This window comes from Nipponia nippon, unplaced genomic scaffold (genome assembly GCF_047370975.1).
Source record: "Nipponia nippon isolate SJK-2023a ecotype South Korea unplaced genomic scaffold, ASM4737097v1 scaffold_6, whole genome shotgun sequence".
Classification (NCBI taxonomy): domain Eukaryota; kingdom Metazoa; phylum Chordata; class Aves; order Pelecaniformes; family Threskiornithidae; genus Nipponia; species Nipponia nippon.
In genome coordinates this window covers 4,557,756-4,578,376 of record NW_028262380.1, presented here as the reverse complement: position 1 = coordinate 4,578,376, position 20,621 = coordinate 4,557,756, and the positions used below count along the sequence as shown (strand labels likewise).

The following is a 20,621-nucleotide window of genomic DNA, read 5'->3' as shown; positions in this document are numbered from 1 at the left end:
AAAAGCAGTCTTTTGTTTGCAGTTTAGGTTCATATAGTCCCTGCCATAAAGATGGAATTCAAGCTATTTATAAGATAAAAGAAACAAGACAGCCCTCAGCATGATGTAAAATTCAAGAAAATATTCAACTGTAATAAAAGATGTCAAAGGTCTACCAATGAAGATCATAGGAGCATTTACTTTAATTATAATATATCCACATTATCACTGCAATGTATGCACTACCACTACATAGGGTGCAATAAACTGCAGATTCATCATGATGAAATGGCTGTGCGTAGTTATATGTAAACCAGTTACAGAAAGTGAAATCTTTGCCTCACTGAGTACCATGAATGTTTGATATTGACTTAAAGAGATCAGTATTCTCTCACCCCACATCAAATCCTCCAGGATCCTGAAGAGTGTTTTCTACTGTCGTTTGGCAATCACCTTAATTATCTATATTCAATATCTGTAGATGGCTCAACTGAAGGCAAATTCTTTTTCTTCCCCCTTTTTCCCTTTTCTTTTTTGGATGGTGTATTCTGCATCAGGGCAGTACCTGTTCATCCTGCGTGCTGACTTCTGCAAATATCAGAAAGGTTCCCATTCTCCCCTCCAAGAAAGATTTTCATATTCTTGTTAAATGCATTACTCCATAATGAATACGTAAATAAAACATCCTCTTCATATTTATTTATGTAGATCCCCTATGACACCAACAAGAAACTACACCACAAATAGTGATTAAAACTGAAGAATTTCTGGGGTAGTCACGGGAATCTGACAGTAGAAATTTTACAAAGGAATTCAATGATGTCAAAATATCACACCTTATAAAACAACAACAAAATAGATACACCAAATAAGGTTGTGTATTCATTGTCTCATTTCTGTGCCCCCTACATATACAATTTACTTTTTATAGAAGAAAGAAAAAGTAGGTTCACACACTAACATGCTAAAAAAATTAGGTGTTCAAAATTTTTGCAAGATTTAAGTGTTTAATTTTGCATTAGCCATTAAAAAATCGTTTACAAAAACCCCACCAAACAAACAAAACAAAACCAAAACAAAATAAAAAAAAAGAGTGCCTTGAATCATTGAAGGTAAGAGACATTATTAGATAAGCAAAGTCTCTTCATTCAGATTTTGAGAAGTACCACTTATAAAATCAGCCACCTTCTCCAAAAATTTGTTTTCTAATATATTAGATTAGTGGGGCCTATGCAGGTTTCTGTGAAATCGTCCTTACTGAGGGTGTATTATTTTCATACTTTCAGCAGGATTGCCAGTATCTTTAGTTAAAGTGATCTAAACTGTTGCTACTCTCCATATACAAGCACTAACAGTCAGTGATGTCCTGTAATAAAATTAGGAATAAATAGATCCCATCTATACTACACTAAAAACTGTCCCACCTTGGAACATCTATTGCGTTCCCAAATATAATACATCATTAAAAACAATTTTGTAAATTTATGTTGCAAATAGAATAGCTATATGTATTCTTAACAAATATACATTTTCTTTCAACTAGCTCCTGCTACTCAGATTAGGTCACGCTTCATCCACTGTAGTTGTCTTCCTTACCACCCCCTTTCTGTGTGTTACATTTCGTGATTTTACATATCTTAACTACCACAAGAGAAATTTGGTCAAATTAATATGACTTTTTCATACTACAGCTATGACCTGTGTCATTGCTAGGCGTAGTCTATTTTGGGTAAAAAGCCACAGAAACTCTGATATCGCACTGCTGGTGAAGGCCAGTATTAAACAGGCCAGTTAGGACCATTATGGCTTGAAACTGTCAAAAGGCTTACATGTATTATTTATAATAAAAACAAAACTTGACAACAGACCAATATTTTCACAGACATTTTTCTGGCTTGCCTAGTATTATTAAGTTACTTATAAATTATTAAGAAAATTATAAATCACACAGAACATTAATAATAAAGTTCTACCACATGGCTGTGACTTACTAAAATTCAGATTCTTTAAGACTGACTTTCAGTCTGTTCCTCCGGCAATTTTGCTACGAAATAAGGCCCAATCATATTTAAAAAAAGGATATTTCCTATGTTTAGGTAACTCATTCTTTCAAGAAAAGATTTTTGGTATGTTGTTAAAAATGCCCCAACATTTAACACTAAAAGCATCCTTTAAATGCCTTTTTGGTATCGTTATAACAATTTTTAAAAGCTGGAATAAAAATCCACCTTTTGCAAGACTGATTGAAAATTCCGAGACCTAAAATATTTTAATGGATAAATTGCAATTTTCAGCCTTTTCTCTGACCCTTATCCTCTCAATCCCCCACTATTGTGTGTATCTTTAATAGAAAAGAGTTTTCAAGAATGAGAATTCAGTTATGGTTAGAACAAATCTAAGGAAACAGCACAGCCAAAAATTAGCACCTTAATGAGTTAAGGGTTTTGTTTCTATTTAAGAAAAAGGGTCAAGAGATAAGTATTTACAGCACTGTAACCAAAAGATGGGTAAAAATAAGAGGATTTGCTATCCGTGTGGAGAAAATAATTAATTTCCTGCTCTGAATAGGTAACATCTCATACCATGCTTGTGCTTTGTTATGGACTCCAACATTTAATGTAACATGTTATAACTGATTTAATAAATGGAGAGAACTATTAGGTTCAGATATAGCAAAGGCCTATGTCAGCACCTTGCCCATCTCCTGCCTGTTCACATTAATTCATTTGAGTATTTAATAGGCTTTTGTTCAGGGTAGTTCTTGCGTCATGTCTGAAGTGCCCACGGAAAGAAACAGAGGACAGGAGGCAAAATTAAATATCAATAGTGCTTGAGTACAGCTGAAGGTAAGACACTTAAGGGGTTAGATTCAGGTTTCAGACTTGTGAATTCATCTAAGGAGAAGCCTTCCTGTTAGAACAAGAGGACCGAAGCAACAGATAAAAGTAGTCCTGCAGCATAGTGTCAGGGACTTAACTCTCAGTATTATGACAGGTTATTCTACTTTGCAATACCCCAAGAAAGCTAAAAGAAGATTTTAAATACAATGCAAGAGAAGGAAAATGAGAAATAAATATTAAGATGAAATAGGAAAAAACTCTATATTACAAACTAACTTTCAAATCCACACAAATATTCTTTCAATAAACTCATAATTTAAAGACCATTAACTGCATCACTGATCAAAATAAGTCTGTCAAATGTATATCAAAATATGCAAAAACATACTCAGCCGAATAGAATAAATAGAAAAAGAATACATGTGCATATCTAAGGATTCTCACCCGCCAATTCCCACAAAAAGATATAGCTCCACCCCTTTGGAAATGCCTTAAATAGATTCTCACTGATAAAAGCAGTTTTGATTTACACTCACAATTAATTAACTAGCTTTGCGGCTGTTGCAGTCTATACAACATTTCCTATTTATAAATTTCCCCTTATATTTGGGACATTTGAGCTGAATTCAATAAACTCTCCGAACAAAATAAACTAAATTCTTATAGTGCAACAAAGGGTGATTTATTAAAGACAAAACCCCAAGCATTTGAAAATTTGACCAAACTTCCACACAAGGCTAAGTTCTCTCACGTGACAGAACATCTCTGTATATCAGCTCTACATGCCTAAATATCTTCCCTTCCTCTCCTTAGAGCACCCGTGGTCATATAACATTCCTCCCTCATGCTCTTAATCCCCAAGTTCTGGTTCCCTTGTTGCCAATTGTAGGGATTTGCAAGAGCTTGGTTTCTGGGTCATTTTTGCTGGACTCGAGAAGAACAACTTCTCTTCCTTAATCTTGAAGTCAAGAGCTCAGGATTTAACAGGAAGCTATTCTGTGCAACTTTCCATGTATTTAAAAGATAAAGAACACAACATGTATTTATAATTAAAGCTATGAAATTAAACCACAGATGTTCTTCATTAACAATGTCGTAGTTCGTGCCTCTTATTAAAAAAAAAAAGGACATTCAGGTAAGTGCTGAACTATTGTTCTGACTGCAATCAGAGTTTGATGCCTTCTTCCATGTTGCATAAACTCTTGAATTTCCCTTCCTTTTCATCTGTCACACTGCCTTCCTCTCTTTTTTCCAAAATCCTCTCTAATCTCAACTTTTTTGCAGTTTAAGCAGTGCTTTACCAGGTGTGATTATTTTTCTTATTTAACAACTATGGAACCATTACCTTGTGTATATCTTTATAACAATGATCTCTGCCTGTCTGACTATTGGCACTTAAAGCTATGACACTGTTGTTTATTGATTTGCAGGTTTCAGTGGATATTGTCATCAAATACAATTTACATGAACTATCAGACTTTTAAAACTATGCACAGTGAAGCCAGCACTTTACGTCTTGTGCTCTAAAAGATGTTTTGCTATGCTTCCGTGTTTACTTGGTTTTATAATATTTTTTGCAGTGTTCCCCCTGCAAAATATGTGCAAACCAGCATATAATAAAATCTATCATTTTGACACTAGTAAATGACAAAAAAAAAAAAAAAAATCTCAGAATCTTCCCGTTGTTGTCTCCTAAACAAGACATATCAGTTACAGAATCTTCTAATGAGTTAAACCTAACACAAGGAATCTAAAAAGTTCAGAAGATAGCCTAAATAATGTGTATGCAATGTTTTGAAGATGGAAAAAGATTAAGCCAGTGAGGCACTGTGAATAACTAGCAAAATGGGCAATGAATTACATGCCCAGCTTATGCTCAGAGTTGCTCTTTCAATCTACGTCAGCTTTATTTTTCAGTAACTACTGCTGGTTACAGTGACACACACACAAAAAAAAAGTGTACAGAAATGGGGCTTTTACTTAATTTTCTTTTCATGAGAACATGCAAATGTTTGATTATTTATTTCTTTTATCTATGGCTAGCAGTGGGAAATCCTTGTCAGTATACAACAGTGCCCAAATTACAGTGTGTGTTGCCTTTTCCACGGTTAGATTCAAAGTCCGTGAACTCAAAAGGTTTTTTATTACTGATTGTAAAAGGTCAAGATATCACCTACAGCACAATTCTAAAAAACTTGCAGGTTAAGATGGTAAGTAACAGACAAGGCATTTTTCAAAGATATATAATAAAAATATTAATTCAAAATAAATATGTATTTATAGTAGAAAACAGAGATCTTATTTGGGACAGGACTCATGCAAATGACATTTTCCCTACATTTTTTTCAATCTTTTTGCAATCTAAGGGTATGCCGGGGCAGAGTTACATAGAAGAAAAATAGGATGCAACCCTCTTACCAGCTTCATTAGACAATGGTACAATAAACATATACCATACATGCACACACTTTAAAACAATAACGATGCACTGATTTTCTCAGTGCCTTAGAATACTCATGAAATTCAGATGATGACCACTGGATACAGAAGTGGAAGAAATGTAAGACCTATCGAGGAAACGGTATAATTCCTCCTTAGTCTGCTTTCGCGCAGTCTGCAGGTTAGATATTCTTCAGGTTATTATAGAGGACCATCAGAATTAGACACCACCAAACGTTCTACTGTCCTTAGATTTATATAATCCTCCTTTGAAATCATTTAAACTTCTGCACTCAAAACATCTAAAGGCAAAGAATTCTACAAATACAATATGCAAAAGCAATTACTTATGTCTTGTTCGCTTTAAATCTGATTTCTTAAACTTTTCTCTATTTCTTTATGGCACAACAAAGTGAAAAATCATTCCCAATTTACTTTTGCCATAACATTCTTGGTTTTATCAGATCTCCTACAATGTCTCCCTTCAATCATCCCTTCAGCAAGATGAAGAATAATTTATCTTTCTTTTTCATAAGCATCTCCCTATTTCTAATCATCATTGTCAATCTTCCTTGAACCTTCTCTGTTCTGCTTAGTATGTAAATAGAACTACATTTATTATTCCAAATACAGGTGTAATGAATTTATACAGTGGCAACAAGACATTTGCCATGTTGCTGTCTCTTCCTTCACCAATAATTCCTAGTACTCCGTTTGCCTTTTGAGGTCACTGAGCAGATGTTTTCACAGAAGCACCCTCAATGACTCCAAGCCTTCTCCCCTTCCTCTCTGCTACCCCAGCCCGAGGGATAACAGCTAATGTAGAGTTTGGGACTGGCAATGCATATTTGGTAATTTTCTCTTTACAGCGCCATCCCGACTGTTCTAAGCAATGCTGTACCACCTGCAAATTTCATTGCTTTATTACTTACACCTTTTCTAACTAATGTATATACATACGCATTTAGCCTGTTAGATAGTCAGACTTGCTAGTCCTAGGTTCTGCCACCTACTCCTTAGGTTTTTCTTTAAGCTGAGTCATATTTGCCATCTTCCTTTCCTCTAACACCAATGTCAAATTAGGCAAGAGATAAAAAAATCACAGGTAATAATTCAACAATTTCACAAGTAGGCTCCTTTTAGACATTTCCGAGCTTACGGCTTACCTTGGTGCATTATTGCTTAATATATTAAGCAATATATTGTGCAGATGACACCAAGTTGGGCAGGAGTGTCGATCTGCTGGAGGGTAGGAAGGCCCTGCAGAGGGACCTGGACAGGTTGGACCATTGGGTGGGAACCAACTGTATGAGATTCAACAAGGCTCAGTACTGGGTCCTGCACTTGGGTCACAACAACCCCAGGCAATGCTACAGGCTTGGGGAGGAGTGGCTGGAGAGCTGTCTGGTGGAAAAGGACCTGGAGGTGTTGGTTGACAGCCGCCTGAACATGAGCAGTGTGCCCAGGTGACCAAGAGGTACAATGGCATCCTGGCTTGTATCAGGAATAGTGTGGCCAGCAGGACCAGGGAGGTGATGGTGCCCCTGTACCCAGCACTGGTGAGGCTGCACCTCGAGTACTGTGTTCAGTGTTGGGCCCCTCACCACAAGAAAGACATCGAGATACTAGAGTGTGTCCAAAGAAGGGCAACGAAGCTGGTGAAGGGTCTGGAGCGCAAGTCTTATGAGGAGCGGCTGAGGGAGCTGGGGTTGTTTAGTCTGGAGAAGAGGAGGCTGAGGGGAGACCTTATTGCTCTCTACAACTCCCTGAAAGGAGGCTGTAGTGAGGTGGGGGTCAGTCTCTTCTCCCTAGTAACAAGCGATGGGACGAGAGGAAATGGCCTCAAGCTGCGCCAGGGGAGGTTTAGGTTGGATATTAGGAAAAACTTCTTCACTGAAAGGGTAGTCAGGCACTGGCACAGGCTGCCCAGGGAAGTGGTTGAGTCTCCATCCCTAGAGGTGTTTCAAAGACATGTAGATGTGGTGCTTAGGGACGTGGTTTAGTGATGGACTTGGCAGTGACAGGTTACCGGTTGGACTCAATGATCTTAAGGGTCTTTTCCAACCTTAACGATTCTATCATTCTATCATTCTATATTAATTTGCTCTACAATCTCTTCTACTGACATTTCAACTTGAGAAAATTTCATCAGTTTATCCACTGCAAAGAATAGTTCAGGTATGGGAACCTCCCTGAGCTCCTACATAAGTAACATTAGAAATTAGTCTAAATGACTCAGGACTTCTTTTATACCAGAACTCATTTAGTGTCTCAAAGAGATTTCTTTCTTCTGGTATATTTGAAATCAACTGGCCCTCAGCAACCTGTTTCTCAAATATTACTTTGGTTTATCTCTTGTCGTGCTTTTACATTCAATTTACCTTTCAGTTATCCATTCTCCTTATTAGCATCTGACTCCTACTTTTTAAAGAATGTCCTTTTATTTATGGGATACCTTTTCTTTGCTATGGAATCATGCAGGTGTGTGTTCATTAAGACTGTTTCTTGGGAGTTTTCTGATTCACACTTAGCTGCATGTCTCTCAGTATATTTAAAAGTTCTCCATACCGTTTCTAAATGTGTTACCCAATTGACTGTTCTTGTAACTAACAACCGAATTTTTTTAAATGAAAATTTCAAGGTGGGGGTGGGGAGGGGCTTTCCATCCTTTTTAATACATTTTGCAACCATTACAAATCAATTGTCCAGTAGCAATATCTTGAACCAGGTCCAGTCCCTAAGAATGACCAGGTAAGCTGTTCTCTTTCTTCTTGCTGATTTCTTAACTAGTTGCTCCAAGAACTAATGATTTTGGTGTCTAACACCTCCACATGATGTCCAGCCTACACAGAAATAGATAAGGTCATTTCAGAGGCTCTAATTGCCTTTTCCGATCACAGACACTTTCATCAAAGTGGCTGGGAATCCAGCAAAATAGGTCTAACACTGACAGTAGTTCTGTACCCTAAAATTCCCCTTTTGGCACTAAATTTCATTCCAGAGGTTCTATGGCAAATTTTTGTACCATAACTCCTTTACCTGATTTGACTCAAATGTTTCGTTTCTAAGGCAAAGTGCATGGCAAGACTGAGCCTGTTATTCCTATATAATTTCTACCTTTGCATTACAGAGTTCATTGTAAACTGTAAGCCCTATTGACAATACTAGAAATTGTTTTCTGGGTGAGGAAACAGGCTAATACTCAGACAAGTAAATACATACTGTTTTGCTATTGATCCACGGATCAATAGAAAGCAAAGCCAAAGAGGACCGTTAGATCATCTAGTGTGATACCTAGTATAGCTCACATGATTACATTTCATCCAAATATGCCACGTAAAGAAGACTTCAGTTAGGTTAAATATTTCAAACCCTCCCTCTCTTATCCTCCCAAACAAACAAAGAAAGCACACCACAGTAAGAAAATAAAAAAGGCATAGGCAACTGCAGTGGCAGAGAACTAATTACTAGAGCTATGCAAAAGCGATGTTAGCAAAAGGGTGTCAGAGAAAGGCAAAAGCAAATAAATAAAGCAAGAATAGAAAGTTTCCCTGCCCACCTAAGCTGGGAGAAGATTCAATTATATTTTCATCTCTAGAAGTTATCCCCATAAATGATTTGGGAGATACATCACAGGAGTCAGGTTCAAAAGGTACGTTATTACTCGAAGACCCAATCAAAATGTTTTAAGCCTTTAGGAAAAAAAGCTGGTTTCTGCCAGTAAACTTAAAAGTAAATCTAAAATTTGTGACTATTAAGATACTGTACATGATACCATCCCCCAAGTGGATAGCCCAGCTACCTATCCCCAGGAATCAGTCCTGACTCCCCAGTCCTCCCCTGCAGCCACCACCTGTACTCACGCATTTCCCAGAATCCCACCAAAGACAGGGACCTCGTGGGTTTCAGCCTAATCCTCCAGGGCAAACACAACGGAACAAGCAAGCACATGGGAATATATGGAAATGTTTTACATCGTTCTGAACAGATCATCGCTTTTAGTCATTGAATAACACTCAAGCTGTTACAGATGAGTAGAAAAAGCTGAATACATCCTAGCCCTCTTGTGGGTTCCCTAATTCCCTTTGGTGCTCTGAGCGTCTGTATGCACTGAGGAAAGGCAGGAGCCTCCTCCAGCTTCTGATACAAGCACCTTACCATCATCTTGTACAGCAGAAGAGGACCAAAAAGAGAGGAAATGGCTCAGAGATCCCTTTTATCATTCTCTTGCTCAGCCAAATCACTGATTAGCTTCTTTCAGACAATAATAGAAGATTTTGTTGCCAAGGTGACCTCATTTCTGAGAACCCAGATCTCTTCCAGGGTGATTACATTTCCATTCTATAGCCCTGAAGGAAAAAAAAAATCCTCAATGCTTGTATTTATTTTAATCTCTTCACTGATCTATAATTTTTTAAAGAGAAATTAGTTGCACATTAAAAAATTGAGTTAGTGGCTCATTAAAGACATGTGGAATCTTAATGTCCTACTACATTTATAATGGACAGGCAGATTTTTCCAAACTCGTATAGTACAAAGACAAGACTGTGAGCAACAGATCAGTCACATACTGTTGAATGTCACTTACCTTCACCTTGGTAAAGGGAGAGAACAAAGGAACAATTCCTCTGCCTTCCCCACATTTCAATTTACCCACTGAATAACATAATCCTTACGCCTTAAACACTCACCTGAAGTGCCTGCCTTAGAAGACTGGATAACAATTATTGTCTTAAAGTAGAGTGAAAAGTATTGTCAGCATGTTGAGATCCATTAAAGAAAACTTGTTTCTCCACAACATCCAGGGAAAAAAGAAGCGAACAAAGAATTTGTCATTTCTCTTACCACACTGAACATGGATGTAAACAATTGTTCCAGAAGCTAAAGCATATTATTTATTTTATTATTCTGAGCCTTTAAAAGTCTGTAAAAACACCATTGTTTCTTTTTTCTTTTTTCTTTTTTTAAATAAAAATTAAGAACACGACACATACAGAAAAAGAAAATATAAGAACAAAAGATGTAAACAAACAAGCACATTGTGCTGGAAACAATCCCCTGCCCCAAATACACACAAAATTTCTACTGAAATAAACTAGTTTCAATATAAAAGTGAAAGGTACTTTCAATCCCCCCAAAACAGCCAGGATCCTGGTTAGCATGCTGAACTATAAGTAGGAAGGCTGGGATTCAGAGCCTCTCCAAGCGGAGGATGTAACTAACTTTTCCCCCTCCTGGCCAAACGTTCAAATGGTGAAGAGGCAGAGAGGCAGAGAGGAGCAATGAAATGACATTCCTAATCATCAGTCACATCATCACCCTCACAAAAAAAGAAAAATGAAAGGAATAGCGGAGCATAGGAGCCTCCGCTTAGAGCCTGGACTGGCAAAAAAATGCCTTTTGGAATGAAAACAGAATTTATGAACACAGAATTAGAAAGTTCTTATTCCTGACCATTATTTGAAAATCAAATGTTCTATTCAACATCATGGCTCCAGTCAAATCTTATCAGCGTGGCTTGTTACACAGAACAAAAGCAGGCACAACTGTATTATTTCTATTATACATCTTTGAATGTATTTTAAAATGTGTTAATTCTTCTCATCCTTGCATGGAACATGCAGACCTCTCGTAATCTCCAACACATGATCAACATCTAAAGAATGTTTCGGGACTTTTCTGTTCCTAAATGAACCTCTACACTATTAATATTTAAATGATCAATTACTTATAGTATCTCTTTTACTAATTCAATACATACTGTTAGTAAAGAAGTTAAGTATGTAAATACTAACACTATGATTTCAAGTTATGTTACTGTGGCTTTTATATGAAGTTAAAACTGGTGACAGCCTAATGACATGCTGATTCCATAGCAAACTATCATTAAATTAGTTTTGGTAATATCTTTAAAATAATCAAATGTGAACTGGTTTCTTAACAAGTTAAAATTATACTTAACCAGTCTTAAATTACACTCTCTTTAAATTTCTTAACCAGTCTTAAAATTACCCTCTTTTCCAATGCCACCTAAGTTCACTTTTATTTCAAATACCCGAGTCCTTTAGAAAATACCTTTGGAAAAACAAATAGGATATTATTGGAGAGAACTCTTTAAAAAGTCCATTAATTTTAAATTGGAATTCTTTTTTGCATGGGATCAGAACACTCCTTTCATTTGTTTTTCTTTATATGTTAACTTTGGGGACTTAGTTATCTTTTTTAAAATATTTTAATCTTTTTTTAAAGGCCTACATCACAAAAAATGAGTAGGTAAAGCCTATATTCTCAGAAATCACATTTTAAAAGCCTGCTTCCTATAGCAGGAAGTTCTACATTCATAGTTTGAACATAGTTTATGTGACAGCCAGTGTGTTTTAATTAACTGAAAACACAACTCACAAGGTATTCTCACAGAATTCAAAGAACATTAGTGAAAAACTAGCAATAGAAACTTACTTTAAAGGTGAATTCTTGACTTATAAATTAGCATGACCCAGCAGAATCTAATGCAAATCACTGTTTCAGCAGATTGCCTATACAAACACAGACACCCTGAGAAATCTGAAGCATTCACAAGGAATCTCAATCTATTCTCTAAAACAAAGATGGCCCTCATTAGTCTTCTTTTACTTCATGAAAGATGGGGTTTGCAGAAAATCATTTTCCCTAGAATATGCATAAATCCCTCTATTGGAAATAACTAGCAAAGAACTTACCTGGCAAGTTTCCTTATGTTGTAATGACATAGGTAACATAAGTTAATAACTTGTTACTTTCTTGGCTTGTAGCCTTCAAGCTTCAAATTTCGCTAATCTATTTGCAAATTGCGATCATATATTTGGAGGGGGGAGGGCAGCATTCAACATCCTTGGCAGGAACATAAATCTGTTGATAACTTTTAAAAGTAACTACATATTGACATAGTGAAAGTTTGCAAATGTGCCTGGGCCTCATTTACACATATTATTTTCTCTCATAACATGCAAAAGCAAAATTATACTGAAAAGCAATGACAGAATAAATGTAACTCTCAGGGAAAACAACAATAATCTCCTCTATTTTTTTTTAATAATTTATTACTGCATATTTCCACAATTTTTGTTCTTTTTTTCCCTAAATCATTTTGAATAGAAAAAAAAATTCCCAGGTAGATAATGAATGCAAGTGTATGTGAACATAAGACCATTAAGCCCCGATGTAAATTGTACTTAAGTTAAACATAATACATTGTGCTGGTTTTAGCTGGGATAAAGTTAATTTTCTTCATAGTAGCTACTGTGGGGCTATGTTTTGCAGTTGGGCTGGAAACAGTGCTGATAACACAGGGATGCTTTAGTTACTGCTGAGCAGTGCTCACACAGAGCCAAGGCCTTTTCTGCTCCTCACCCCACCCCACCAGCGAGGAGGCTGGGGGTGCACAAGGAGCTGGGAGGGGACACGGCTGGGACAGCTGACCCCAGCTGACCAAAGGGCTGTTCCATACCATATGACATCGTGCTCAGCATATAAAGCTGGGGGAAGAAGAAGGAAGGGGAGGACGTTCGGAGTGATGGTGTTTGTCTTCCCGAGTAACTGCTACGCGTGATGGAGCCCTGCTTTCCTGGGGATGGCTGAACACCTGCCTGCCCATGGGAAGTAGGGAATGAATTCCTTCATTTGCTTTGCTTGCATGCACGGCTTTTGCTTTACCTATTAAACTGTCTTTATCTCAAACCACGAGTTTTCTCACTTTTACTCTTCCGATTCTCCCCCTCATTCCACCAGGGGAAGTGAGCAAGTGGCTGGGTGGGGCTTAGTTGCCAGCTGGGGCTAAACCATGACACAAATATATACTATTTTTGCAAAACCATTCATCTTGAACTTCAAATAATGTCATAAACATCCATCCCCAATTTCTCAACAGTAGATTTTAATTATTGGTGCCTTACAAAAAGATTCAAATAAATTTTTGAGGAGTAGAGAATACGATGACAAGAACTAGCATATGTAGTTCTGCTTGTAAATTCCTGATTAACTTAAGCAACTTAAGTCTCTCGTTGATGAAATGTACGCAGCCATAAAATGAAAAAAAAAAAAAATACAGAGAGTCATTCAGTTTGGCAAAGTGATTCAAGATTTTCAAGTAAAAACATCAAAAGAGGATAGTTTTTGTTGATTGTTTTTTAATCATATGTATATTATTCTGAAATATACTTTTCTTGTAGAATTCAGGGTTCATACAAAGAACCAATACACATTTCTTCTATACCAAATTTACTTCACAAAGCTGTAAGACATTGGTTACAGCTAGTGTAGTAAAGACCTTTTCTAGTTTTCCTAATTGGTGAAAAAACCCAAGATACTACCACTATGACCCTTCTCCATTGTACTAATCAGCAAAAGAGAAGCAAATGTCACAAAAGAACCCAACGTCTGCTTTTCGCTTAAAAGTTGGCAGAAGCATATGGGGAATCAACTCGGAGTTAAGTGTACCTTCTATAAGAAATCAGTATCCATTTTTAATTAATATCCTAGTTTTGTGCTGCTTCGTGAGCTGACGGGAATATCAGTTCTACCACACTCTGCAAAATGCCAGAAATACAAACTGCTGTCAGCTGGAAACATACAAGAACTCTGAACGTCAAATGGGCTGTCGCCGTGTCCAAACTCTCTTAACTATCGTGGCGTCATAAAATAATTTGGTCTGGAAGGGACTTCAGAGGTCGCCTAGTCCAACCTCCTGCTCCAAGTAGGGTCAGGTTGCTCAGAACTTTACCCAGTCTGGTCTTGAAAAGCTCCATGGATAGAGACTGAAGAATCTTTCTGGGCAACCTGTTCCAATGCTTGCTTGGCTGCGCTCTTGGTGGAAAACTGGTAGTCTTGTTAAATGCCAAGTCCCTTCACTTCAGGGAAGTTTGCCATATTTCCTTAGAGTTCCCTACTAGAAATTACAGGTGCTAGCTAGCAACTCAGTAAGGAAACCACCAATTGGAATATCAGCCGTTCTTATAGATGTAGACTTCCTTGGGGACTGTCCTGCTTCCCCTTCTTCAATTTCATTAGTTAAGTCCAAGACACTTTTAGCTACAAAAGTTCGTTTTACCAGGCCAACAAAGCATGCAATGTTTATGGGCAAGTAAACTCACACATATGTCTCTTAGCCACTCTGGTACAATAACAATAATGATGAAAACCAGATACTGATTTCCACCCCCCCCACCACCACTCTCTATCCACAGAACAGTATTTTAAAAGAGCTCATTGAAAATTATTTTAAGGTTTAAAAAGGAAAGGAAGAAATCAGATTTTCCCAGCAGCCATGACCTGCTTCTGCCCCTTTACTTATTTAAGAAAATAAATATACCAGGATAGGAAGAAATACTATTTCTAGAACCTGAAGGAAATTTTAAAACATTTATATGTCCCCCAAAACCACAGATTTTCGGATATGAGAAAAATAAAAAAAAAATAAGACCGTTATAAAGCAAAACCACATCAGTTTATAACTTCTCTCAACTACACTTTTTACCATCCCCCTCAAATGTGTTCACAGGTGCCAGACACACTTTAATATCATAAAGTGACAGGCGAAGGTTGCATTTCATATCCCAGTGTCAGGCTCCTTCTGCTCCCTTTCAGCTGGGGTCTTCATGCGTTATGTTCCAGGTAGATCTTGTCAGTTATACGTCAGGAAATTTGGAAAGGAGACAGGGAAATGAAAATGACTCTACTAAGAGTAATACAGACATCAAGATCAAGATGAAAATGGTAAGAATTGTTCTGAATTCTTAATAACTCTTTCAAAAGGTCATTTTGCAACTCTGAGTTTAGGTCCTTCTTCCACAACGGAGAACTGAATGAACTAAAAAAGACAAATCTTAGTACTTTGTTTTCCCAAAACTTACTAAATTAGCTAAATATGCCCTTTTGCATCATGTGCTATATATGGCACAACATGCATACAGTATATAATTTCTTTTGCAATAACATATCACAAAATGAAAAAATCTCTTGCCTCTTAATAAAGGTTTGCAGTTCACAGAAAGCTATGCAAAAAAATGCTGAGAATGTGAACTGAAGAACCAGGCACTATAACCACCCACATATTTGTTGTGAAGTTCAATCCTTTAGTAGTCCAGTAGTACTCTTTTTGCATTAGGCTATGACGATCCCACAAAAGATGCAAGTTTCTCCCTTCTTAGGCTTCACAAAATCAACTTACAGCAAGCCTTAGCAGAATGCCATGAATCAGATGAGCCATAATAAATACCTTTCAAAGGCCTTTGGTATCCAGCAAAACAATGAAAGCAAAATTTGCATCTCAAGTGACGATTTGGATGTCCAGAATCAAATAATAAACTTCTTTCACCTGGTATTCAGATAAAAGGTCAATAAAAAAGCCAAGGGGTTCTCCTCCCCATGTTGGTGACCTGTTAGTCAAGGGTAAATACTGTGTTTAAAGAAGAGTGATGAGGAATCCAAGAGAAGATAGTCATTTTTTATATTCTTTCAGAAAACAATTAAACAAAACAAGAAATATCTCTAGGTCAAGGATCTTGTTGCCATTACCGGGAGATTTACTTTGGATTGGCGATGTGGGGGCATTGTACAATGCACATTAACACCGGAGCTTATTTCAGCCTTTCACCATAGAGCTTGTCATAAAAGCCTGTGCAAGTACTAAAACCCAGGTACTTCAGCTTAATGTTTTCAGAGGCTTCATCTAGTACCTCCATCTCTGCCCACTCCCTGTCTGTCCAGGCTCTGAATCAGATAAAACACACACACACATTTTTATATATATATTTTTTATATATATATATATATATATATCAGGACGTATGTTAATTTCAAGCTGCTGCCTTAAGTTTGAGCTTTAAAAGAGTTATCATACTTCTTTCACAACCCTCTGTTATCTGTTTTTTCCACAGTTATGACAGTTACAGTGGGGAAATAGCACTCCCTTACAAGAGCACAAGCTCTTTGGTTTAGGAGGAGAGCTGTAAACTAAATGCAGGTAGGGTTTTTTTTTCTTTTTTTTTGTTTGTGGGGTTGTTTGGGGTTTGTTTGTTTGGTTGGTTGTTTTTAAGTTCATTATCTAAAAAAATAATATCCTCAAGACAATGAAAAAATGGCATTCCTCTTAAAAGGCCTCATTGCTAACCAACTCAACAAGTGACGTAAATCCTTCCTGTTCTTTACAAAAATTTTCTTGTGCCAGATTTCCAGCCCTCACTAATGTTAATTGACTTTTGTCTCCAAGTAAAATATATTTGTTATTTTTCTTTATACTTCCCCACCTTTCTAGCTTCAAACCCCTTTTCAAGTTATACTTCTCCCATTCTCATTATTGGGCCTCTTATACCAGCCAAAATGTGCATGGGGATCTGAAAACGTGATCCTACTATCTGTCCATATAGTAACAGGGTATTAGAGACACCTCCAAATACTAAAATAGAAGCTGGAAAAAGTCAAGGTAATATATGCAAGGACAACATATAAATTATGAATGCTTTAAGAGCGAAATATATTTGTGTAGGCAGTAACATTTCAACCCTATGACTGCAAATCTAGAGACTGTATATTCCTTTTTCGGTCAGGGGTTTGTTTTATTTATTAATTTTAAATACACTTACTATCACTCAGTGACTGAAATACACAGGATGGATTTCCTATCCAAAGTAATTCTTGATGTTGCTTAAATGTTTAGTACTTCAAGGTCTTGAAAATTCCAGATATACTGTATTTGTGTAAGCATCACAGTTGGGGTTTTTTTGTATGTCTGTCACCACAAATGTGAAGATATTTAAGAAACTTTGTTAAATATTTTGTAGAATACAAATTTCAAAATAGTGTGGTTGGAGATGTATTTATTTTAGGAACTTTTTGTTGATAATCAAAGAGAAATTATGTTATCTGATTGTTAGCTGATATACAAGAAGTATTGCTACAACAAATATCTACTTTTTATTTATAGCTTGTTGTAATTGAACATTATAAAACTAGAAAACTGGTTTGTATTCTATTCTTTGTGGACATCACTTCTTTATTACTGAAGATAGATTTAATTTCATTTCCATCAGCTGGTGTTGCACTTCAGTTATTATAGTTCCAATGGGTGTAATGAAATGTCACTGCACTGCAATACTAGAGTCAGGAACAACGTTATAAAATCAATATGATGGCTAGGCTATTCTTGGCATTCATAACACTTATGGTTTATTTTATAAAAATAGTGAGTGCTAAGTGTATTAAGGTTTCTTCCCCTTATATCTTCTGGTTTTCAATTTCCTACGATACTGAAAAACTTCAACTCTTCAACAGAAATTCTTCACATTTGGCTAACCCAGTGTTAGTTTCTTTCAGAAAATCTGATAGCTATTGCCTTTTTGAATATGCGAGACAAAAGATGCAGAAAACAACAAGTTTAACTCAATTTAACCCTATACTATGCATTGCTGAAAGCTCCCTCTCTTTCTTTCATCAGGTTCTTATTTGGGTTCAATACCGACAATCAGTCAGGGACTCAACCAAGGCTTGAGTGGTCATGAAAATGATCCAGCCTACACAAGGCTCCATCTGAAATCAAACCTTAATGTCTCCTTCAGCAAGCTCCCCGTGCCTTGTTTCTGCCGAAAGCTGGAAATTTACATTAGCTCAGCTCTGCTGCTGATCGCACAGTACAGTCAGGGACATGGCTGGCAAGAGATGCTGCATGGCTCAAGCACTGCAGCTGGGCACCGAAAAGGTTACTATTTACTACAGATGAACTGTTTTGCTCCTTAACTTCCTAACTTGAGGAGGGTCAAACACTGGGACAGGCTTCCTAGAGAGGTGGTCGATGCCCCAAGCCTGTCAGTGTTTAAGAGGCATTTGGACAATGCCCTTAGTAACATGCTTTAACTTGGTCAGCCCTGAATTGGTCTGGCAGCTGAACTAGATGATCGTTGTAGGTCCTTTCCAACTGAAATATTCTATTCTAGTCTATTCTATTCCCAAATATTCAAACTGGCAGATTCTTTCCCGCCAAGGCAAAAATTATTCAGGATTGATTTCCCTGAAAAATTTGATAAAGATGATGTACATCATTGAAGTTACATACTCATTATCTAATGGCATCATGAATACTGCATATGTATTTGTTACTTTTATTAATATGGATTTTAGCGAAATGTATTTCATTAAAGAGTTGGGGAGAATTGGACACTCTCTTCCAGACGTATCAGTTAACAAAAGTAACAGTGATGGTAAACTGACTTCAGGCTGGAATAAAACAAACTGCCATGATCTGTGACTCTGTGTGTGTTTGCCTGTGTGTGTCAGGGACAACTGCAAAAATATGACACAACTCGCTACTGGAATGCACGGACAGCCAAGCAAATGCAACCCAAAGAGCTCCTGCCAGCTGATCTGAACACTAGTCGCAGGATATTAGTCTGATTGTTTCTCTCTAATTCTCAAATACCAAGATTAACATTGTGTCTACTATATTTTAAAGATGTTGCCATAGCAAAAAGATTGGAGTGTCTCAGAATGAATTTGGATGGAAGAGGCAGAGGCCATGTTTTGACATCATAGACATGAACAGGAGAAAAACCTCGTATTCTAATTGCCATGTTTTCTTCCTCCTTGTTTTCTTAGATTCACCCTGTAATGAACATACAATTATATCAAAGCATTAAAGAAACATTCTTCCTTTTCTCCCCTGATCAAAATTAAAAAATGACACCACGCAGTGAGAAATTATTTTAACGACTGCAGTACTAAGGGTCTTCTAAATATATTTTAGCACATTCTGAACAGATCCTCCTTTTTTAGGCATAGTCAGTGAGATTATAATGCTGCACTTCACACAGTCACTGTGGTCTCCTTCGATCAGACCATGCAGATCACTACCCAAACACCTGTATGCATTGGCTAAATGTTAATGTATTCTGTCAAAACCAGATTACCTTCCACACTAAATTATTCAACGTCATTATCCGTATCGGCCATCTGCAAGCCTAATGCCCTTGTGTTCTAAAATTCCAAGTGCCGGCTGTATTATTTTTGTTTTACATTCCTGCATAAATCCGTTAAACTCAATATGTTGCAGCAAATTCACAAAATCAAATGCAATCTGCTGGCCTATAAAACACCAGTTACTGAAAATCGAAGGATTTAATATAGTAACAATTCAAGAAGTCAGTAAGCAGTCTTTGTGGGCTGAAGGTCAAACCACATGCTAAGTAACAAGTTAGATAATCCATGCTGTAAAACAAGGTATGTATTTGCTATACATAGCGTGGCCTTGAACCCATTTGTGTATTTCATATCTAATAAAAATCTGAACAGTTGGTCTGATTGGATTTTAAGTGATGCAAATTTGGAAATCAAATAGGCAGACTCCCTTTAGACTTGGTCTATTTAAACTATAATTGTAAAGAACTGCAGATTACATTTACAGTGCTACTGAATTCTCAAAAGATTCAGTAAGAATTTTACAGAAGGAAAAGTATTTATCGTTTTAAATTTGTTATTAACAAATAAAAATGTACACAGCATATGATGCTCTATCATTTTGTTATTACAATTTTGCTTACATGGCAGTAAAAAGTGTAACCGCTCTTCAGTGAATGGAATGCTCTTTAGTTTTCATAGCCATTTAATTATATGGTTTGACAAAAAACAGTTATATTATTGTCATTCTGTTAGTCTGGCAACACTAAGTAAAGAGAAAAAAATACCACTTACATTTCCCAGACTGCAAATTAAGGTATGATTTGGAGACCAGAGTCACATTCTCAATTAGAAAGTAGAAGTTTCATCTTCACAAATAAACCTTAAAAGCAGCGATGGACTTGAATATAACTTCCTTCCTAACACTTAATATTCAGTGAGAGATTTAATTTGTCTTTGGTTAAGAGAGACAGAAGCTAAAAATGTGAGATACACACACGTCAGTACATGGCGAAATATGAACTCAGAAATATGAGCTCAAATCAGGATAAAAGAGAAAAACACCTCTTCATTTTCCCTGTGATTAGTATCTCCATCAGAAAATGACCTGTGTCCTAGTTCTTGAAGACAGATTTATGTGCCTTGGCAAATCACAACAGTGTTAAGATTCTCTTGCACTTTTACATCTAAAATTCATTTATTTTTCTCATATTTTGCCACTGTTTTTACTCCTCCTCTCTGGAGAAAGTTATCTTGTGCATTTTTAGCCCTGATTCTGACTTTTACTGCTTAGAGGAGAACCCTTTTACTGAAGCAAAGATTTACTAAACATTGCATACCATTTTCTGACAAAGAAAACGCATTGGCCTTCTGCATTTTGATCACACAACGCAGCTACCCTGAAGACGCTGTACTTTCTATCAGGACTTCTTTTAACACGGC

At 36.8% G+C, this 20,621-nt stretch overlaps 1 protein-coding gene across 3 annotated transcripts in view; it reads right to left on the bottom strand.

Annotated features, from left to right (window-relative positions):
* Positions 1-20,621, bottom strand: part of CTNNA2 (catenin alpha 2) — a 510,643-nt gene that overhangs the window by 325,495 nt on the left and 164,527 nt on the right. The gene's annotated exons all lie outside the window — the stretch shown is intronic.